Source organism: Hesperophylax consimilis, chromosome 8 (assembly GCF_061612785.1).
Source record: "Hesperophylax consimilis isolate HC1 chromosome 8, BYU_Hcon_1.0, whole genome shotgun sequence".
NCBI lineage: Eukaryota > Metazoa > Arthropoda > Insecta > Trichoptera > Limnephilidae > Hesperophylax > Hesperophylax consimilis.
This window is the reverse complement of record NC_142843.1, coordinates 5,446,883-5,472,058: the sequence shown is the minus strand read 5'-3', so window position 1 is coordinate 5,472,058 and position 25,176 is coordinate 5,446,883. Positions and strand designations below refer to the sequence as shown.

Here is a 25,176-nt window from a genome sequence, read left to right as displayed (position 1 = left end):
CGGAGGCCCAACCCAGAACCATCGCTGGGAAGAGAAAATCGATTCAGTCAGACACAACATTGCACGCGTACCCTTGTAGGATATCGGGGTCGTCTGCCCACGGGTAAGGTAAATTATATATCATGTACTTACTACGTTTTGTGTACATTTCGGGCGGCCTTCTCCTATTTTCGGGTAGACAGGGTTTAGGCTCGAGGGTGATGGGCGTTGTCTGTGTGATTCGGCGGATTATCGCTATACATGGTCTCACTCTCTGTCCTGTAATCTCTTCTGATACCCCTAATGGGCTCTTAGGGGCGTGAATTATTGTATCTCTTTAAATGTATCCATTTTGCTTATCATGATATTTTATCCTCTCAGTTGGCTACATGGCTTCCCCTCAATTTCTATGTAAAAATGCGGTATCTAGTCTTTTTTTCACGGAGAAAAATGACTATTTAAGAATCTATGAAATTTATTTATAATTCCGGTTAAAATAGGATTGCAGGCCTTACAAATGAAATAACAGGTTCGCTGATAAACTTTTAGTAAATTACGAATATATTATCACGATGTCGGAACATGTGTTCATGAAAATCCGAATATTTTTGCATTAGAGCGAAAATTCTTTGTATATTCAGTTCCAAGGCAAATCGATAAAACATTCTTAAATTGATGTTGTATAAATTAATTATTGTGATGGCAAAAAATAATTTATCTTCGTTTATGCAAAAAATCATATTTTAAGTCCACACAGCTTTTGATTTAAATAACGATTCAGGCTGAAAATTTTAACCGACAAATTCTAGACAGAAAATCTACAAAAATTTCATGACGCTGAGACTCGTTTGTTTCACTTAAATAAAAAATGATACGTTAATGTTAGCTCAGAGGGTTGGAGCTGGCAACACGGTATCACATCCTCATACATAAGCTCACATTTCACCACAACCTCAAATAACACATCTTCCCTGATGATGGACACTGCAATGCTGTCCGAAACGTTGGCTAAAGAAGTTATTTCTAGTTAAATAAGAGAAAATGTTATTTTCTTTTATATATAGAATAAAACCTTAAAAAAAAGTAAACTTTTCGTTGAATGGTAGAAGTCGGGGACTCCCGAGAAAGACATGGCAATATCACGTGTCATGTCAAAAATAATAACAAAAGAGAATGAAGCAAGGAGTGTGTGTCGAGACCGAGTTGGTTGGCGGTCCATCCTTCCTGCCTACCCTGCGGGGAAACGGCGTGGAAACGGTTAGTTAGTTTAGTTGGTGATTTGTTTTTCTTATTATAGAAAGTTATAAAAATATCGAACGTCTTACAAAGAGTTTATTTAGTATTTTCTACTTTATGTACCCGAAAAAGATTCTGATATAAGTTCTGATTTGAGAATCAGAACTTATAAACTAGTAATTTTTTTTAAAGTTTTTTTTATATACCTATAACAAGATTTTAACTAGGTGTTCCTCCTCCTCGCGTCCAAAAAAACAAATTTTTAATTTTCTCTGAAATCATAAGAATTGTAAGTAGGTACTTAAATACCCATATTTTTAAATTATAAACCATAAATAATTTTAGCTAACATTAAAACATGGATTTTTATACATTTTGTCCAAAGTCACCTTCTCAATTAAAATTCGTTTTTCAAACTTTCTTTCGGCAGGTAGGTACCCTAATATTGATTTGACTGCTTCTAGTAGGAACCACGATCATTCAAACTCTGCCAAAAGGTACCATCTTGAACCGAAACCGGAACGTAACAAAAAAATTGCAGACATGAAATGCCAACTGGTCGAGTTAAAACAGGAATTTAGCTTGGCTCAATCAACGATAAACGCCAACGTTTTAGGTTACACATTACCAACATTTCCATACTTTTTATATTGTTATGATTAATACATGTTTTAAATTTATTATTATCACAATATGTACAATTTCAGTGTCTAAGTGATAAAAGTATTGGTGAGCTTTTAGTACGATTGCAATGTTGCCATAAATCACGAATTGGCTTGGTTTATTTGTCTGATCTCGCAACGAAATAAAAATCCAAAACGGGCAATCTCCTAGCCAATTTCACCAAAAAATAGAACACATTTTCTCGGAAGAATAAATCGTAACTACCTTACTTGGAACATTTAAAAAAAATCCTTTTCTAGATCGTTTTGATGTATTTTTTCCAGGAAAATGACTTAAGGATTAACCAATACGCCTCAAATTTTTCAGTACAAAATTAAGGTTATGATAATATTAACACAGCGAATCAATTCGCAAGTTTTTTGTTCTGCTGTTTATTGTATTATTTGAAATCATATGATTTTGTAGTTTTCAAACTATTTATTTATTCAACTTTTATTAGATTAACTTTTCTTTAAACTTTGAAGGTTATACCCAGCAATGAAGAGTAATTTAGTAGAATAACTTTTATTTGCCTTTGAAGGTTATACCCAGCAATAAATAGGATTTTATTAGAATAACTTTTCTTTAACTTTTGAAGGTTATACCCAGCAATTAAGAGAATTTTATTAGAATAACTTTTAAAGGTTATACCCAGCATTGAAGAGGATCGAATGATTGAATGAAGAAGATACACAGTTTTGACCCCTTATCCTTTTATTTTCTGTATCTTGTTCTATTTCATGTTTAGTTTAGATTTTTAAGTATTAACTCCTTCTTTAATAATATTTATTATAAAAATTGATTTTACTAGAATTTTAATAATAACCAAAACGTAGTCACACTGTGCTGCCACAAGGTGGGTTGTCTGCAGGTTCTGCCCCAAGGCAGCTGTCTGCAGGTTCTACCATTTTTCTTTAATTTTATAAAAATAATGCATAATCGTTTTGTTAGTAAATTTAGTTATATTTAGTCTCAAAATAATGCCTATCTGTAATGTTCCAGTCTCTTCTTCTAATTGTAGCCGTTTCATTTATTAAGTTTCCACTATTTCTTCCCTGGGTAAATTTTGTAGATATCTCAAATTCGAACGCGCTTGAACGAGTCCATTTTTTAATGAGTTTGGTAAATTTTGTGCTCGAATTCAAATAAAACAATCGGGATAGTCTTTTTTTAATTGTACCTGATTGATACCAGAGAAAAAAAATTGCTTTAGGGAGGTTTGACTATAAAAAAAACTATACGTATTTACACAAAAAAGATTTGAACCCTTTTTCAACATTCAAAATATCTAAATTCATGTGCTTTTGTTGTCATGAAATGCATAACTTTTTCCTGTAGAAATTGTATAGGTCAATGCAACCATGTTTTAGTTCGCAACATCATTTCCATCATGAATAATTATAAGAATTATCTTAATATAAAAAAATCGTGTGTCACTGTGCTCGTGCACGCTAATCTCCGAAACTGCCCAACCGTTTTAAATGAAAATTTGTGAATGTGAATGGTTGGTTCCAGCTTGAAATTATGGATAGTTTTGGACCCAATAGGTGGCGCTGTTGTCTTTAACGATTTTTTTTCAGATTTCAAAAATACATACAACCATCAATTTTAACTACATAGAATTCCCTAAGTAGTTTAAGACCTCCTGTGGCAAAACAACGTCTTATATTATAAAATGCATTCCAAATGGTTGAGTTAAATTCTAACTGTTTTTTAATCCTAATATATAGAAATTCAGTCTGCTTATTTTTTTCTCGCACAACTCGAAAAGTAGTCGACCGATATCGCTGAATTTTTTGTTGTTTGTTTTTGGGGTGTTATGCCGTGTTGCGCTAACTCCTTCTTTAGCCGACGTTTCGGACAGCGTTGCAGTCACATCTTCGGATCTACCGGATCTGCCCTGATGATGGACACTGCAACGCTGTCCGAAACGTCGGCTAAAGAAGGAGTTAGCGCAACACGGCATAACACCCCAAAAACAAACAACAAAAATGCTTTTGGCCGTGAGAATCTAAAAACTTACCCGATATCGCTGAAGTTTGTTATTATTAGTGCCAGGAGTGTGAAGAGAAGTTTACATGGTAAAATAAGTTGGAGTTGCCCGAGGAATACTTAATGCAATATCTCTGCACCTTAATAAGATACGGAGTCGATGTAATGTAGTTTTTTTAACAGTATAAAGTAGTGAATGGTGGAAGAAGTCAGAGGCGCCCGAGAAAGACACTAGCAATAGCGAAGCATTGCGGAGGATCCACTAGTTTATTATAATTCTTGACACTTTTGATTGCGGTATAAGCCAGAATATGTTTGTTCCTGTAAAAGCTGTCTTCGCCATAACGATCTCAGATCGCTTTTGAAAGGTAAGCTCTTCACACTCTGGTTGTGTATTTATCCCATTCAATCCCCGCTTCGCCTCATTATCTCCATTGTCTTCACAGGTTAGCATTCAGCTTGCAGCTCTGGGAATGTATTCCTTGCCTTCGGAATGCATTCCCCGTACCTTGTCGCATGCGTTGCAAATGTTTTCGTTACGTGTATATGGGAGACTTTATGTCAGTAAGCTTTGGAGAAATGTCGCAGCGCGGCGTTCGAGTCGCTTCGAGGAAAGCTGCGGGAAGTTGCTTGAATATCAATGGCATTCTTTCAAACTTTTATCATCGCACAAAATAATTAACTTATTACAATTTTATTAAATTTTAATTTTTTTATTATCCAATCACTTACATTATCACATTCATCCACATAATTCTGGATATGACAAATTAGAATAAACTCGTATATGTATTTAAACAAGTCAATAACAGTGAAATGTTTTCACGAATAGATTTGTCTGATCATATTATTGAAGAGCGACCTGCTATCTGAACACTTTGAACCTAAAATTCGACGTATTGTTCGAAATCTACATTGATCATTGTCACTGATAGGGATAAAGTTTCTACAGAATCATAACCGAACAAAATATTGGAACGTATTATTTTTCATTTTACTACAACAATTCAACAGTTTTCGTATGAAATATCACTTTTGCAGCACTTCATATTTATAAAACCATCTTTTTTATTGTGAAACCGCACAAAAGTCCCAACTACTCGCAACCGCCTGCAGTCAGTGAAACTATGGCATTCCCAATTGGATTACGTTGTGAGGCTGAAGGTAGTGGGGAAGGGAAGAAGATGGTTGAGTATCTGGCTATTCATATTTGGTCACCAAATACGGCCAAAGCCATTTCAAGACTGTCTGGTGCAATTTGATGGGAGCACTCTCCCCAATAAAGACTCCATTGAAATGCTTGGAGTTACTATATCAGACCAGCTCAAGTATCGGGGATCCATAGAAGCCCGAGTAAATCAGGCCTCCAAAAAGTTGGGCGTCTTGTACAGGGCTAGGAGATTCTTCAACAGTGACCAGCTGCTGACCCTGTACAAGTCTCAAGTCCGCCCAACTATTGAATTTGGGAGCCACCTTTGGGCTGGTGCCCCAAAATAGTTAATAAACCTGCTTGAATCTGTGCAAAGGAGAGCGATCGGTCTGATTGACAATCCGTTGTTAACAGACCGATTGCCTTCTCTAATGCATAGACGCAATGTAGGCATGCTGTGTCTGTTCTACGGGTATTTCAATGGAGCCCAAGGAGCTAGCAGCATTGATTTCTGATGCACCGGTGCACGTGCGCGAAACTCCGTTTTTACGACTCGTTTTTGTGTAAGTCGGCTCGTATGTGGAACGAGCTACCGGCATCTGTTTTTCCTCCCTCCTATAATCCGAGCCTCTTCAAGGCCCGCATTAACAAATCCCTTCCTACAGCCCCTACCTTATTCCGCCTCACAACGCCGCCCAACCGGGTGGTGACATAGTTCCCCTGTCTGTACACAGCACAGGCAGGGACACTCTTGTGAGGTGTCACATAAAAAAAAATAATAAAAGCAACGTTTCAATTCTGAATGGTGGTCTTACACCAGAGCGATACTGAGAGTATCTTCCACTCTGGAACGTGTCGCAAATATACTAAATTTTATTTTAAATTAGTAATTTGTGAATTACACAAATTAATCAAATAAAATTTACCTGTGCACGCCGGGATTTAGACCCGCGACCTTCAGTTTGCTAGTCGAGAGCCTTACCCCTCGATCAAAATTTTTGGGTACCCTAAAAACGTTAAACACGCTTCAATTGTTGTATTTTGCTATTTCAATGGTATCCGAAAACTTGTCGTAAATACACGTCTTTACGGATACGATTTTGGGTAAGATTTTTTTTACCCAAAATCAAAATTGCAATTTTAGAAAAAATAATGTCGCTCGTGTTTACACGAGCTCTTTATTCTCTTTATTTTATTTTAAAATTCATCAAAGCGTATACCCGGCTCCAATAGTTTCTTAAATCTAGTTTCCGAAATAAATATAAAATATTCAAAAGTGAAAAAAAACAACGTAAATCTTTGGGTTCCTAATGTGTTGTAGATTACCCAGCTTCCCGCTTATACCGCTAGTTTCCGGACACCGTGTATACACCAAAGTCAATAAAAATCTAGCAATAATATTTATTTTGGAATCAAACGACCTATATATTATTTTTTTTACTTCGTTAACAAAGCAAGCTTTTGACATGGTAGTCGTGAAAGGCTGTGTTATGATTTTTAAAGCTTGAATTGTTTTAAATAAATTTCGCAATTGTGTTGTCTCTAAATAAATGTTTTTCCAAGAAAATATACGAAATCCTGGTGTTTTTTTTCCGGTTAATTTACTTCGCATTTTTTTAGCAGCATTTGAAGAATGTCTAAAACAACTGTTCAATTCTTTAAAAAAGCTACCGAATTTACTTTGAATTCGATTTGTTTACAATCTGTTATTTTCACCTAATATAATTTCTTGAGTGAAGATCTTCTTAAATCGTTGATAAAAAATCGGCGCCTAAAATCACTGAAGAGATAAATTTATAGAAATATTTAGTGTCCTTACGCCCGAAGTAAGCTAAATTATTTGTCTGAATTTCTGGTGAAATAGGTGAAATATTTTCATACATCATAGTTCTTTCTTGAACATATTATAATATTTTTCATTGGATTTTCTGAGACCTGGAAGTCGAAAGGTCTTAAGTAAGTGACTTAATTAAGCGTGGCGACGACCATTTTTTTTCAAATCACGCGGAGAAAACTTTCTGATAAAAATATCACTAATTTATTCAGAATCTTTTCAAATTATTCGTAATCCGGTTAAAGACGGGATTGCTAATCATTAACGAATGATTTGTCAGGTTTCCTAATAACTTTCAGTAAAACACAAATGTGATATCGCGACGTCGAAACACGTGTCCATAAAAATTCTATTTTTGCATTTCGTCATTGTATATTATCAGGACAACGTGCATGAAAACTTCAGATATATTTTGAACGTACTAAAAGTTTATTAGGAAACGGCCTGCAATCTCGTTTTTAACAGGCTTTTAATAAATCAACAATACTCCTTTTTTTCCGTGCAGATTACCCTTCTAGCGATTATCTGTTCAGCGCTGGAAATGCCAGTGACTTTTAAGGTTGTTTTTTTAAGACCTCCATAAATTTCCCTCTTGTAAAATAACCTTCGTATCAAGCAGACCGACGACGCGAAGCCCTGCGTTTCGGCAGTATATTTTACTATCGTCTTCTGGGTTTCTTCAGAGATTTCTTCACATTTACTACACAAAATTGTTTCTAGTGAATTAGTTTTGTTAACGATTTCCGACATTATTCTCGAAGCCATCTTGTAGACACTAAATGCGTTTAATTGGCAATTACTAAATGAGATAAGGTCTCGCTCTCACACGCGCCTGAGCGTATCTCCTGTCCCTGTTCGTGAGAAGTCAGAAGATGAGATCACAGTTGTTCTAGAACTATTACAAGAGTTTACCAACATTTGCATTTACAACATAATTTTTTTTCAAAGAGCAATGTTACATCTCCACTTGGTTTTGTAGAATAATATAATCAATGCATTACTGATAAATGTACGTGTGCACTATTAGCATTTTTATATGGTGCTTGGTGCTTATTCTTCGTTCCTTTCCCGTAATTCGTGGCATGGCTCGCGCGTTTTCTTTCTTGTATCTGTACGTAGCATTCCAAATATAATAAAAAAAAATTCTACATGTCACTGGTTACTCAGTTGAGTAACTTCTCAACCCCTCAACCCGACTCCAACTCTCCAACACCTACTGATTTTTTGTGTTTTTGACTGAAAAAAAACACAAAAAATTCTACATGTCACTGGTTACTCAGTTGAGTAACTTCTCAACCCCATCAACCCGACTCCAACTGTCCAACACCTACTGATTTTTTGTGTTTTTGACTGAAAAAAAAAACTAAAAGTGTCATCGGAGACCATAATTTAATTTAAATTTTTTACTCCAAATAACACCCTGTATAGTAAAAACTTTGCTACGTTTTTTTTCCTCCGCTGCTCATCTCACTAGGGAATTCCTGTGTCGAGATGAGAGCTTTTTTATATTTAATCAAATAAGTAAAGTACTTAATACTACAAAGATGGATTATATCAAATATTGGGTTTCGAAAGTACGGAATTTTTTATCATTATCTGGAATAGATTTAACGAACCTATAGTTTTTATATTTTCACTGAGCATATTATAAAGTAACAGAGCTTTATAAGAAAAATTCCTTTGTCCAAAGGATGTTCTGGTATTCACCGGCTGATACATTAAAGAAGTTCCCAATCTAGAGTTGCGCAATTGTTGTGATCTTTTGGCAGTACCAATGTTATACATGTAGACATACGCGAGCCGAACTGCCGAGCTGAACCTCAACTTATGGGAAAGGCACATTGCGCGAAAAGCCGCTCGAAGTTGCTTCGTTCCTTTCCCTAATTCTTGGCTGGGTTAAAATAGGTCATCCAATCAATTTGTCACATAGTCAAAAATCACTAAGTAATTACTTAGTGATTTCTGACACTACAAGTTTGCTAAATATTTTATTTGATTTGGAAGATTTATAAATGACTACATCTCCAAGAAATTTCTAATTTTTATGCACTTTGCCACATAAAATTATATTCACACTCGGGCACATTTAAATTTAGATTAAGACAGGCTGTTTTCAGTTAACAAGCATATTATAATTTTAACTTAGAAAACATTAGGCCGTGTTGTTGTTCTGAGTCCGGACCACGTTACGATAGGTGCTTAAGATTAACGTAGCAGAACAGTTCCCAAACTTTATCCTACGACGAAGTACTCTGGTACGATTTCCTCAAATGATAATTCTCCAAGGACGATATTATCATAATATGAACTTATCTTTAAACTCGATTGTTTAATGCCACAAGTTACGAACTTGTACTTATCAGAGTATAATAATATCACATTGTAGTTTGTGATTTGAGAATTGGTTAGTCAAGACTTCAGTTTACGGTTTTATGACCAGAAATTAACCCAATTATTATAGTATGTCCATTAATATTAGTAACCACAAATAATAATGGACAATTTTCTTATAACATGTTTTAACTCTCAATATTCCCCTTTAATCTTCACTACTAAGAAAATAACTAGTAATCTTGTGAACGATGTTGCGTCCAAAAAAGTATGTTTTTAATTTTCTTTTATTTAATTAAATGAAACCAAAATTTCCTTCTGAAATTATGAGATTTTTAAGTAGGTACTTAAATACCTACCTACTCAATTATAAACCGTATAGTTTATGTAAGGAAGTATACAATTTTGAAACTAAAACTACCTCAGTGAAAAATTTTTTAAATTTTCTTATTAATATTGAAAAAAATCAAATAAGTCCAAATAAACACGACAATTTGAGATTTGAAAAAACATTTTTTACTGTACACTAGTCAAATTGCCACCTAGTCGAAGTAAGACTTGCTTAATTATTAATGGGTACAAATTTATAGAAATATGAAATACCACACATTCAGTTAAAACAGGACAGGCAATTAATCTGTAAAAGTCTCTATTGGTGAGCTCTGGCGTCCTAAAGTCAACACGGCTATTTATATTATCACATAAATCATTACAACTAGGTATATTTAGCTCATAAAATATTTTTTGTAATGAGCTACGAAGCTTCGAAAAATCCTATATTTTTTTTTACAAATTAGACAAGACGTATTTTTGTTTTTTTAACATGAAAACAGTTTTTGAAAAAACTCGAACGAAAGCAAATCAGTAATTATTAGAATTAAATTTAAAAAAAACCGTTGGCAATGAATGAATGCTTAGTGGGTAAACTTTACTTGATTTAAATAACTTTTACTTGACTGCAATCGATACGAGATGAATGAGAACATTTAAGTAAACATGTCGCTCCTCTTGTCACATCTGTTTGTTTCTGCTTTTGTCACAAAGTCACTTTAGATTCGAGACGACTCGACTACAAAACGAAAGCAGATACCTACGGGTAGGTACCCGTACCCACAGACCATAGAGGTTACATCAAAAATCCTCCTTTCATTGAGTATTTGAATACAAGTCTTCAGGGACGCGATCCCATTATTTGAGTTTTCTGGCGCAAACATTATTATGTACATATGTTTACCCAACTACCTATATATCGTTATTTTTATCAAACAAACACTTTATCATTCTCATTGTTGTATCTTTTGGTGTTTTTAAAGTTCATCTCTATGATCCTCGACTACGAATACGGGTTCGAATCTCGGTAAATAAATTTAACTAATATGCTGTTTCACATAGAATTAATATTAAAAAAAAATCTTTAGTATATTTGCAGCACGTTCCAGATACGTAGGTAGATATAATCGATTTGGCGAGAGACTGCTAATATTTAGAATAAAAATGTTACTTGAAATGGCTTCAGTCGTGTTTGGTAACTATATCTGAATACAGAACTAACCTAACCATCTTCATCCCCATCTCCTTCCCATATTGCCCTTAATTAGGGATAGGATTTCCCCATCGGCTTCAGACAGTTGGGTATCTTAGGCGTTTTACCACATTTACAAAAAATAACTATGTTTGTAAACGACAAAAATATGATAATATTCTATGTTTTGGTTTACTAATAGCGCTTAAGTATACATATATTTTATTTAAATACTACCACCTTTTTATTACATTAGACGCAACACGAAACACCATAACGACATTAAAAAGGTTGTGATAATTATGAAAGATAAATGGAAGGTTATAAACCATGCTAAATAGATTATCCCATTAAAACATGAAAAGCATTATAATTAGTCAGGTTTATTGTGCACATAAAAACAGAAACAAACCATCACCTTCTGCACGAGTAGATTCTGACTCATTCCGCGGATGGTTAACTTTAATTTGATCCGATCTCATCATAATTTCTCTATGGACAAAAAGATGGTCGATGCGGAGTAACCTTTAAAAACAGACTGCTCCAACCCAGAAGATAATATGACCTATCCAAAACTACCCTCACACCCTCAATTTGTTGAATATTCCTACCACCCTCCTTCCTCACCCGCCCAACCCTCGCCTCGCCAACAATCTCCTCGGTACACTGGCTCTGAATGGAGCTGCAGGGTTTATTATGTTCATCCATTCTGATGCAAAATTCGAAGGTGACTTAACGGTTTGGTTTCGCCGACAGGACTTTATCATACTATTTCTGCGCGGTCTGTCGATCCTACGTTCGCTCGAAAGCTTCCAGATTTTCGAGTTAGGTTTACACATAATTAGAAAAGAACATCGTTATTTTTAAATGTAGCCATTTTTTTAATTCGACTAATACCACATGGGTCCTGCTTACCCCGTTTAATCCCTTTATTGAGTTTATATGAAGGAAAGGTGACGGAGTTATCAGCTACAATCCTTTATAAAAGTTACCAGGTGAGGTCGTTGTATTTTTAAAAGTTAATGTTTTTATAAGTGGTGAATAATCAGTGTCTTTAAGATGGATTAAAATATTACCTATTCAAACGCGAGGGATTTTACTGAACCACGCTTTTCTGTAACTTTAAATTCTCGTTAATTTAACTGGAACTATAGATGATCCTAACTTGATACAGTCGCTAAGAAACCAAACGCCCGCAGACGTTTCAAGCGAATTTTTATTTTAGAAGGATTCTGCAGAGGATTAGTGTATTGTGTGGTTTTCTTTATTTTATCGCGTTCATAGTCATATCATAACGTCTAAACATGGAAAATTCTACGTAAATCGTCTATTTCATCTCGTTTTCTGCTTTAACCCCGCTCTCATTTCACACCTGCTTTATTTTCTCATTTCACTCTTTTAATTGTCACTTGACATCCTTTTTAAAATGGAATGTAAATTCCAAGGATTCAAATTTAGAATAAATGAGTCCATGCAAATAGTTTCGGAGTCATTAAAATGTTTGCTTAATGCTGTTTTTATTTAAACTTAGAAGTAATTCCACCCTTCCCTAGAGGATCGTGAAAATAAATGTTGACATTTTGGAAGTTAACAGAACTCTATTCAGTTGCTATATTTACAATATTTATTCGATGTCGTGTCAGATATGCAAAGTAGCGTTATTCACGGGACATAAAATCTACGGAGTTGTGTGAGAATGGTACGTGGAATCTGGGAAATCCACACAAATATCGGATGTGCTCTCGCATTACCGAATTACAATATCCGTACCTGCATAATGTATGCACTTGCCGAGCACATCATATTTTCGTCTGGGTTTTCTGGGAACGCAAATCTTGTAATAATGTAGTTGGAAATATCCTTTATGGCTCGTGGCTACGGTGGGATTTACAACAAAAGCTTCCGTTCACGAGATATCTGGCTAATGTTGACGCAATTTTTCCCTTTCTTCCACGCTGCGGATGCGGATATTTCAGAAGACATAATTCATGATTTTCAGTAGAACTTTTGCATTATTCGTTCATACATTTTTATCGTTTGCAAGTCCATGTTTAGATACAGATAGTATTCCAATTTGAAAAGGTTCGAACAGATCCTTTTCAATGGTCGTGTACTTGACAGATTTATTAGTATGGTCCCGCCATACTTTCGATTCCCTTCATTGTAAATGCGCTGCTGCTTTGAAAAAACATCATTTTTATATCCTCGCTCGTTTCCGAGAGTCATCTTCGATTCAGTATCCAAGTAAAAAAACTTATTTTTACACATTGACATACAAAAATCAACCCCTTAAACAATCGATAATCCAGCATTATTGGATTAGTACGCGGAGAAAACTTACTGATACAAAATATAACAAACTTATTAAAAATCTCTTCTATTATTCGTATTCCTGTTAAAAACGAGACTGCAGGCCCTTACCGAACGAATTGATAGGTGTCATGTTAAACTTTTAATAAAAAAGGAATGTATTTACTCGACATCGTGACACGTGTTCATAAAAAATATAATATTTTCGCATTGGGTCATTATATATTAACACGCATGAATACGTGTTCCGATATATTATTAGGAAGCGGCCTGTTGTCTCGTTTTTAACAGGATTTTAATAAATTAGCAATTCCCATTTTTCTCTGTGTATGAGCCCTGATAACGACCGTAGTTTAGCGGGAACTTTACATAGATATATTGTAATATTAATTTAATTTTCTCTTTAGCATTTCTCTAAAATGAGAAAAATTCAACCTTCCCGGATTTAGGTACTTACCACATTATTAATATGATTCATTCATCAACATCTATCATTATTATCACGATAAAATATATTTCACTTCCCTCTAGTTTCTGGTTCCATAATTCAACCCCCGCATTCTCGATAGTGGCATATCAATAAAGCAATTAAACACTCTTGCTCTGCATGCGGGCGGCTTGGCAGGAGGGAGAGGATGGATTGCACACAATTACAACTCTGAAGTTGCACTGGACACAGTAGTTGGCTGGCAAGTAAAGGAGGAAGTATGAAGTATTAGTTAGCCGTCGACTGTAGTCCGTACTTTGACAAAGATCTTCCAGTTTATTAGGTCGAACAATTAACATTCATTGAAGAAGACGATAGTACTAAAATATAAACGAAACATGAAACAGAACAAGAAATTTCAACTGGGAATTAAAACCAGCATCTCTGACTTGCCGAGACAACTCCTCTAACCACTCGACCATTGGGTATTTATATATAATATTTCATGTTTCGTTTAGATTTATTAGTATTATCTTCTACTTTAATGATATATTACATTGATGAGTATAACTTTCAAAATCTAATATAAATGGTATTCCAATAGAAATTGAATGAATATTCATATTGTTATACAGGGTGTCCGGGGATAAATGCACAAACTTTGGGAGGTGATTCCACATGATGGTAAAAGTAAGAAAATTAATAATTTATTTTTTTTAATTCCGATATTATTTCTCATAAAAAAATATTTTTCCATAGAAGAATATTATTTTCTCCATGTAAACAGTTCAATTTTTATACCTGAAAACTACCTTCAAACGTTGGAATTTCGAAAAAAGTAAACTATCTTTTTTACTTGTACTATCATGTAAAATCACCTCCCGAAGTTAGTGCACTATGCCCCCGGACACTCTGTATAGTGTTGTAATTATAATCTTCTTCAACCCTTATTTCCGATATCTTTAATTAATTTATTTACAAATATACAATAAATAAATATAAAATATAATTTCTATAGACTATGATGGAAAATATTAACTTTAACCGATTTTAAATATTTAATGCCGAAAAAGTCGTGCAGACTCCGTGATACCACTTTATAAGTTTACCGCTGGAGCGTTTTGGCTACTTAAAGACGAATAGATGATCCATCTAAAAATGTTTAATGATGCCTTTGGAAAAACTACAATAATTACACATCTGAACTTGTTTTTTAAATAAACTGTTTTTTTATAGATTCAATAACGGTATTAAAAAAACTTTAAATGAAAATGGGGTTCTACATATTAAACTTGATAACAATAAATATTAAATAGAACTTGCATAACTTTTTTGGTAGAACATACTATCAGCTATATTTTTATTTCTTAAATATTATATAGGTACCTTGAGTGTGACATTCTTTCTTGTTATTTATGTAAATAATAATTTATATCTGGTGCATGATGGTGCATCAAAGGGGAGGCTTATGTCCAACGCTGAACCCAAGATAGATTTTTTCTACTAAAAAAACCACAAATTCAAAGGTCCATTTAATTGTTCGGTTCACTTCTCGACATGGTAACATTCGACCTTCTCCATCCTTCCAGGAACGCGTACATTCGCTTTGCATACCATTTCCACAGAACTTGAACTGGTAACATTATGTATATAATATGTGGGCTATCGTCTCGACGCGATTTCCCCGGACCGGTCTTACCCGTTTCCTCGCAGTGTGGCAAGCCCGATGCTATCGGAATACTGAGGCAAGTGTAGATGTCGTGTAATATATGGCCACTTAGCTGCCGAGTCTCGCTATCTGTTCCTTTGTCCAGTTAATTTCAAGAACAAGTGTGTTTTGCAGCCTTGTTGTATTTGCAACCTTTGACAAGGATAATCTCTGCTTCTTCGTCTTGGGGTTCTTTGCAGTTAATTAAGGTTAAAGGCTACCTTAATTTCAAATTAAACGTCGCTAACTATTTGCTCTCTCTATGTATCCCTGTCCATTCTCTAATATCCCCTAACTAGGTGTGAAGTAACTTATTATAACCCTCAAAACGTTGCAGCATACCTTCTTCTTGCTTCATTCATACATCATACATCATATTATACATATACCATTCTGTTACTCTGACTCTTGGTTGTTATTCTGACATTTGATTACGTAGTCGCGCAGTGTCTTTTTCGGGCGAGTCCTACTTATTCTACCATTTATTTTCGCATGAAATTTTCTCCCTATACTCCTTTCTCAGTCCGTCCTTATACAGGGTTTTCCAATAAGAGGTGTTATTTTGAATAGCCCGCTATTTCGGTAGATGTTACTTTTGAAGCTGTCATTTTTTGACATTTGTCAAGTAGAAACTACGCTATTAATAAAAATGGAACGACACACGCTTCAATAACGCATTGAAATTATTAAAATTCACTTGAGTGAATCAAATGCAAATCATCTTGAGTGATGAGGCCCATTTCCTCCTCGGTGGATTCGTCAACAAGCAAAATTGTCGCATCTGGGGCTCGGAAAACCCAAGATTTATTGTTGAAAAACCTCTCTATCCTCAACGTGTGACTGTTTTTTTGCGGTTTATGGTCCGGCGGAGTCATTAGACCTTACTTTTCCGAAAATGAGGCTGGAGCAACAGTTACGGTGAATGGATTGCGCTATCGAGAGATGATTAATGATTTTTTATGGCCGGAATTGGATGGTACTGATCTGGACAACGTTTACTTTCAACAAGACAGCGCTACGTGCCACACAAGCAACATAACCATTGATCTTTTACGATTGAGTATCAAAATAACACCTCTTATTGGAAAACACTGTATAAGTCCAAAATAATAAAATTATCCCTTTTTAAACTTGAATACTTATATTCTTATTTCAATTCCAAGCATCCCTTTTTAAACTGGAATACGATTTTTCTTAATTTAATTCACCTATGCTGTAACTTTTGCGTTTGAAGCAAATGCTACATGTTATTCTCGTACTGGTTTGTTTTGGATTTTTCTCACATTTTGCCAATCTTTTTTTAAAATTGATTAATATTTTATGATAGTGTTTCCACTGTTTGCACATATATTGATTTTAATCGCACTATAAGCGTGGTGCAACCATTTATTTGACCATATGTGCATATTTAGACAGCATTTAACACCGAAACGTTGGCTAAAGAAGGAGGTTGCGCAGCACGGCATATTACCCCAAAAACAAATGACTATAATACTTTTGGCAGTAAAAATCTCAAATCATACCATATCTGCATTTTGTTTCGTCCTTTATAATATAGGTATATCCAGTCAACATCGTAATATAACTCACCAATAAAGGCAATAAAATCTTATTTATTTCTGTGTATTATGTTTTTTAACATGTTCATCAGTGTTTTTGTACAAGTCATTATTTATTCATACGTTTTGAAAAAGCCACGCTTATTACTCAGAATTAATACATTTCCTCTGCTTCTGTACGTTTTCGCAAAAGAAAAATACTGCCTTCCCTTGTTAATGAAAACGTAATATAAAGTTAAGTTACCAGCTACTTATTCCCTTTCCCCGAGTCAACCCACTCTTATCCCTGTTGCTCTAGTCGTAATTCACAGCTTGATAACAGTACCCACTCCATGGCATTGAAAGTAAAAGGGGATAACTATAATATAATAGAAAGAAGTACATAGAAAAAGCTGTAACCTTCTCTCTATATGTTCATTTATTTGATTAGTCATTACTGTGCCATTTTCTTACCACCCACATCCTTCATCTCTTTTCTGACGTGTAACGTTTTACATAATCAGGTCAACCCTTTGTGTTACTTGTTGAAATATAATATATATTCGAATAAAATTATTCCTGAATATCCAATAGAGATACTTAAAACCAGTTTAATTATTATTTTTTTGTGTTTGTCATAGCTTTGTTGAACACATTTTCAATAGAATATACACGGAGAAAAATGAGCATGGCTAATTTATCCAAAATCTCTTCAAATTATTGGTAATCCGGTTAAAAACCGTATTTCTGGCCGTGTCTTCATAAACTTTTAGGAAATTCATAATAATTCGGAACACGTGTTTATGCAACAGCAATTTGGCTTGATAATATAAAATGACGAATACGAAAATATTTGAATTTTTATGAACACGTGTTCCTAACTAACTTTTTATGAACTGTTTTACTAAAAAAATATTTGGAAACCTATCAATTCATTGGTTAAGATCCTGCAATCCCATTTTTAACCGGATTTTACGAATTCTTTGAAGAGTTTTCTTCAAATTCTTCACTCCTCAGCCACATCCTGTCAGACGGACGGAGTAATTCCGCTTTGCAATAAAATCCAAATAAATGGAATATTTATGAACGTATCCGAAAACTAAAAACTAGAAAGCTGATGAAATACGCTCTCATATTTTATTAATAGAAATAAACATTTATTTTCTGAAATATTATAATTTTGACAGCAAACTTTAAAAAAATAAAATGGCTAACTAAAATTTCTTAATACGATAAAAAAATAAAACTCACTTATTTTATTTGAAAAATGTATTATTAAAAATTATAATATTTTTCGCATCTCGTCATTGCATATTATTAAGGCAAATGCAGGTGCACGAACACGTGTTCCGATATATTAGGATTATACTAAAAGTTGATCAGGAAACGGCCTCCCATCCCGTTTTTAGCTGGATTTATCGATAGTTTGAAGTTTTTAATAATTTAGTAATGATTATTTTTCTCGGTGTAGAGTTTCATTCCGAGATTGATGAAACTTTGCACACCTAACCCTTAAAATAAGAGGAAGGCTACTGTCTACATTAGATTTTGAATAACTCTTTGTAAAGCCCGGGCAACTCCGCGGGTTTCAGCTAGTAATAATTATATGTGAATTGCAAATTTGGACTATTCGGATGTTCTTTAGAAGTTTGCAATGTTGAAGAACATGGCAGAAGTATAGTATATAGTATGCTAATGTAGTATGGTATACAGTTTCTTTGAGGAATACTTACGCCGTTGTTTGTGATATCATATCATAAAGTCTCATGTTCCACGGTTTAATTAAGCGATTTCAGACATTATGCTAACGACACACTTAAGAGCTCCCATCTGTTAGAGTATTAGCATTTGAACAAAGCCACTTCTTTGCGTTGTACCACTAGCCACGTTATTAGCTTAATTCCACCCTGAATATGTATTGTTCTCGCTATTCAAATAGCACTCGCTCCATAGTCAACCAATAAAATGGTGTTTCAAGGTTTTTCATGGAAGCTTTATAACTTCTTGTTACATTATGTGCGGAGGTTGTACGAGTACCTACATTATTGTTTCGCCAAGAAAGAACTTCGCCTCTCTACCATCACAATATACAAACATGCTGTGTATATACATACCGACACAATAAAAGGATAAAGCATAAAATGGAAGATATAATCAATTTTTTAATTATTATCATTATTCATTTTTTTCTACAAGTCGGAGAGCGTTCAAATTTATTTTCGCCATTTCTCCCTTGATAATGATTGTAAAACCCATGGTTTTGTGTTTAAATTACGATTTTGTGTCGAATTTCATTTCTGACAAACGAGCTCCGTATCTTATTGTATGCGCGTTTGGGTTCCATGATAACTTAACACAGTGACAATTCAACACACATTTAAAAAGTGATATAAAGTCATTAGAAACGAAGAAAAAAATAATTTTTAAACCTAACCTAACCTACATAACCCAGTTAATAAATTTTTTGTTTCATCACTTTCCATGACTTTATATAACTTTTGAAAGATTTTTTTTTTATTTAGGAAGCAAACAGTAGTGCAGTAAAAAATTATAACAATAAACATTCATATATTCTAGACCAATTAAGTTCCAATGAGTTAAATGTTGATTTAGTATTTTTTACCTACACAACATATTAAATGGCAAAAAAATAAACATAATAAAGAAATACATAAAATTAAAAACAAATAAAAAAATTCAACTTTTCGCATAGCTATACTATTCACTACGGGTGATAATAATGTAATTTTCACAACAAAAGAATCGAATAAAATAAAAGTATTCTAATTTATTAAGCTGAATTTTATATGATATCAAGTTATGGCTGAAAATGTCTACATCTCGTAAGGCCGAATGTATTCTTAACTTAGGAGTAAGAAATAGAATTGTTATGTGGATATTTCAAAACTCAAGAAAATAATAGTTGCATTCACCTAAAAATTTCGGCCAGGAAAAACCTTTGTGTATTTCATATATCATAAAATCGACGAACTATATAACCTAACCTAACCTACATAACCCAGTTAATATTTTTTTTGTTTCACACTTTATGACTTTATATAACTTTTGAAAGATGTGATGAATTATCATTTTGTTGATTTATCCGGTCACCGCGCGTTTGATATTTAAATTAAAACCCTGTTGGACTCTCACCGAATGTATTCTTAACTTAGGAGTAAGAAATAGAATTGTTATGTGGATATTTCAAAACTCAATAAAATAATAGTTGCATTCACCTAAAAATTTCGGCCAGGAAAAACCTTTGTGTATTTCATACATCACAAATTTTACGAACTATATATATATATAAATTTACCCCTTGGCCCTAATATTTCCAGTCTCCTCTAGTACTCGCAGCGGGCGGCCGGGCCCGCTGCGAGTACTAGGGCATTCCATTTCCTCGAAGGCCGAGTTAATGGGAAGAGTGGGGTGAAACGCAACAAGGTTATTCGATCAACACCTTCCTGTAAAGTGGCCTAGACACTGACAGCCAATATGGCTGCCGATCTTGCTGTACCTAACTATTTTTTTATAGGTACAGTCAATGTTTATTTATTTACTCATTTTACTCGCATCACTAATGCTAGTGCCGAAACAGTTAAATATCAATATTATGAATTTTTCTTTTTATTCGATTCTTGATCTGTTGTATGTTGCTTTATCGGTGGAAATATAGTTTCCCTAATATCTGAAGTGGAGTAAACAATACAATCGTGGAGTGGGTGCACATGGATAGCAAAATTGTGATACAATATTGTATGTACATATTATACAGGATTTCGCGGGGGTGAAGTGCAGAAACTTCGAAATATTATTTTTTGAAAAAAAAACGATGGAATTTCGAAAAAAAATTATTTATCTTTTTTACTTCTACCATCATAATCACCTACCGAAGTTTGTGCACTTTACCCCCGTATTATGATTGTTTCATATAGGTAGAAATTAATATTAAAATATTTTGAAATTGAATTCCGGAAAGCACAAAATTTTATGTATTCCCCAATTTTATGGAATTGAAGATCAATAGTAGATATAGTATAGTTTATGTGCAATAAAAAAATTCTAGTATCTACTCGCTTTCAATTCTAATGGGTAATAATTCTATCGAGCTCAAAAACATTTTCGGGTAAAAACGAATAAGTTCACAGACCCCAGGTCTACAATAGTACAGCCATGTAGTACAGGTTGCACATACATGTAGGTAACGCAATTTCTGAGTCCAGATCTAATGAAAAACTGTTGCATAAGTACTTCCATTAAAACACTTTTGTATCTAACTATTTTCCCTCCGTTCTTTTGTGAAAAGCAGCGAAACCTTGAGAGAAAAAAAACATTCCTTTCAACTAACATCATTAAGAAAGCAACTTTATTTGTTTGTGTCGGAAAAGAAGATTGCTTTCCCCGGTATGAAGTTTAGAACCTTTTAATATTAAATCCGAGTGCATCTTAATTATGGCATCTTGCATACAAAGCTACCCTTCTTTGTACCCTTCCCTTTCTCCCCTGTGGTGGGGTTTAAATACGGGAAGTCCCGCCGAAACTGCGATAGTTTCCCGCGATTTTCCGACGAATGCACGTGTCTCTGCACCGCACTGCCTTGCAACGGATCTACCGTCGGTTCACTCGCTTTAAATAACAAACTTCACGTGTCACATCTTTCGCGACATCTATATTCAAAAATTTCAAAATTTAAATTTTGATTTTGGCATTTTTTATATTAATAATTTTTTTTTTTTAATTTCTTTTTTCAGTTTTTATCGTTAATTTTTACGTATTACATATATTTTGATAACTAAATAATCTCGTTATTATCTCTCTAATCTTTTATCTTAAGAATTGTTTCCCTCTTTTTGTATTTCCGTTAATGTTTTTCAAATTGGTTTTCCAAAGTTGCTAAAGGTTGTTAGTTACTTTAAGGACAACTTTACGGCAGCCTTTCTTGTACTTCTTGAGTAAGTAATAATTTTGTTGAATTGTTTTCATAAATTGAGTAAATAGTACTTAGGAAAATGAGTTTTTACATGAAACGATCTAAAAACTTTTTAAAACCATTATTAACCCTTCTTTACTTTAAATGTTTTGAAAAGGGACGTCTGAAACATAAGTAGATTTATACCCCTTTTCGGTTAAATAATATTCATTCTGTGAAAATTCATCGCGTGTTCGATTTAAAATTAATATCTGATAGCTTTTAGTATTCTTGGGAACTGGGAAAGCTTGTCCATTTATTGACTACCAACCAAAAAGCCAAAATTTCTTGTGGTCTCAATATTGATAAAATTTAGATTTATGTCTTATTTTATTTGCGTATCTAATACGAACTCCTTATATTTGCTCAACGCAGAACTAGAACCATCAAATTTTAATGATAATATGTTTTTCATCATTCATGTACTAATCTTTATTTTCTGAAATTTCGCAAGTAAATTGCCTCTTTTTAGAGATATGTATATGTCGATATATGTATGGGTATTTATTTATGGTCAAACCTTTTGACTTCAGATTTTATTTTGCGTTTTCCGGGTTTGTAAAAGTTCTCCGACCAGAGGGTAATATAAATGCAAATATTTCGAATGAATTGTAACCGTAAAAGCTCATGTCATTTGTTTGCATTGCTAACATATTCATCATAAAAGTTGTAGTAAAATTTCTGACCGAAACACGAAGTTTGCAATAAAACGTCCGTGTTCCTGACAAAGGAACTATTGCCACAGAAACGATATGCACAAAAGTACCATTGTTTTTTTTACGTTATACTTTGTTCACGAGCGTGAATAAAACTGGGAATAGCCCAGCGTTATTGCCTCGTGCCAAATATTCTACAATAGCAGACGGTCCAGCATGCAAAATAAAGATGAACGTAGCAAACGGTGGATTTGCATAATCTCCTACTTGCAAAGCCATCAGTCCATGTTTGCTGTCAGTCGGAGATGAGACCAGATTGAGCTCGCGGCCAAGGGCTAGCTACTGCTATTGCTATCACCATAGCACGAGTACAGTCCGCCGTGTTTCCGCCTCGGTTTACTTCACTCTGTAATGTTTTTCTCGGTCTGTATGTAGCGCACAGTCCAAGTCATTTGCATACAGATGCATTCATTCGGTCATCTCCTTCACGGCTAAATATATCCCGCGTAGAAGTTTCAATATGTTTTGCTATGTTTTAGTCTGCTTAGTTACGGGTCTCTGGTCTTAGTTCTTAGTTCCACCGGAGGACGTGCCGCGAATAGGATCGCTGATTGTAGACAGTTTCCTAGACGAGCCGAATTTGATGCTTCCCTCTGCAATTTTATGCGATAGTTGTTCAGATAAGCGCACCTATAAAACTTGTCTTGGAAGTTACATATTACGTTGTCTCAACTCTCGCCATTCTGGCACTTTGCTCGTGTTGCCTCTCGTTAAACGCGGGAGATGAATTATAGTGCGGGATTATTATTCTTTAATTTAGCTAAAGGTTATCTCTTTTATGGCCACTCCGTGTAAGCGCGGTATTCTTTTCGTGTTAGTTTAGCGAAATGTTGCAGTCTTGATAAATTTAATTGGAATCTACTACCAGCACTTTATATGCATCAGTTTATGATCCGTTTTAATATTTAAGCTTCACCTACCGCGACGCTGAAGCACTTTATTGTTATCGTTATTTTACTTCTCTTTTCTACTTGCATGTTGCATGAAGAATAATTTTGTACCTGCAAACCTTTTCTATTATCCAATCTACCACAAACTTGCACTTTTAGCCTGGGATGTAGTTAAATTTAAGAGTTTATTGTTAAGTTCGCTTTTCAAATGAAGTTTTAATATGTTTATTTAGAAACATATAAAATCTCACTCTTTGTACTCTCGTAAAATGAATGATTAATTAATCAAAATCTGGTAATATGAGGGAAAATAGAGGAGTAACAGCAGCAACACCACAATTCCATTAGCGAGTGGGAAACAAACACAATAAACCGAAGTTTACTTTTACAGGTGCAATAATGCAATCAAAACGAAGCAGTGTGGATAATAAAAGCTGAGATAAACCTCAGACTGCAGTTGGACGGTGTCGGCCAGGGTTCGGCCTGTTTCACTCAACGGACCTTGAGCAATCAGGCTAAAAAATACACATTTCCGTTTGATCGTTATGAATTTTTTTTCAAACATTTTTTCCAATATTAACACAATATACCCCTATTTTGTTTCAACGCATTCTTCATTCGAATGTATGAAAAATAATTGTAATATACTTTATATTAGTGTACCAGCTCACCCATTTTCGGCATTAAATTAGTCTATTAGGTTATCGATAGATGGCGTTTAGTTGAAGGGACTGATGGTATAATAAATTAGATGGGAACCTCAAGTTTGGGGTTCCCAACGCCAGTTCGCCTGCTAACTACGATATCAGAGCCTATTGTCAAAATATCACATCAAAAGTCCAAGTGATTTGTTGAAACCGGAGTTTTATTAAAAAAAACGAGTTTGTGAGAGAAACTCGGGAGACAACTATGATTATATAATATGTGGACATTATATTGCTAATCAATTCTTTGTATGAACTATTTTGCTTGAATCTATCATCATGCATGCCAGGTTAAACGAATCGTTTAGCCTCTCTCGATGCCACCTAATTCTAAACATAACAATTTTTTAATCCTATTTCAACTTCATATATTAAACTAAACTTTAATCCGGCTCGTCTTATAATTTATGTGGCACTGCATTCTTGCATCACCGTATTTTGTTTTTATTTATTTTTACAGTATGGTAACTCGTTGTTCGTCATAAAACTGCAATACCCAACAAACCAATTATTGGCTAAAACATATTCTTCGTTCCCGTACTGTATTGCTTTGTTCTCTATTATTTCCGTATGTGCTTATTTTCACCAAAGTTCTTATCATTTTATTTTAAAATGCATATTTTATATATGACATAGCAGATATCAATCACTTTTCACTAGCGAACTGCACACAATTGTAATCCAACAACCTTCATCAATCACGTCAGTTCATTATCAGAGGGAATGGGTATTAAGTGCATATTCTACTGATTTAGCACAGCGAAAAAGATTAGCATCAGTTTGTTGGCGTTAAAATCCAAGGGAATGATAATGTCAGATATTATGATGATTCTCAGGGCCAATAGTATTGTGTTGGTGATTTATGGGGTGTACCGTGTTGGGTTCTCCTTATTAAAACAACTTTTCGTACAGCCTTGCAGTGCCTGACATCAAGAGAAATAATCTTATAAATTAACCAATGTAATACTGAAATGTACTTCGTATTTTTTTAATGTATTTAGTACAGATGAAGGGTTTAAATAAAAAGATAAAAGTTTAAATGTTCACGCGTGATAATATAAGTTGATAACAAAGTGGGATTCATTGATGCAATTTTACCAATATTTACGTAACATTATTCAATTATGTTTTATGAGGATAGTGATAATTCTTATAATTAACTTGATGTCTCGGACCTTGGAAGATTATAAGACTTGTAGGTCAATCT

The 25,176-nt window shown here is 34.2% G+C and overlaps 1 protein-coding gene across 1 annotated transcript in view; it reads left to right on the top strand.

Annotated features, from left to right (window-relative positions):
• Positions 1 to 25,176, top strand: part of EcR (Ecdysone receptor) — a 690,636-nt gene that overhangs the window by 397,507 nt on the left and 267,953 nt on the right. The gene's annotated exons all lie outside the window — the stretch shown is intronic.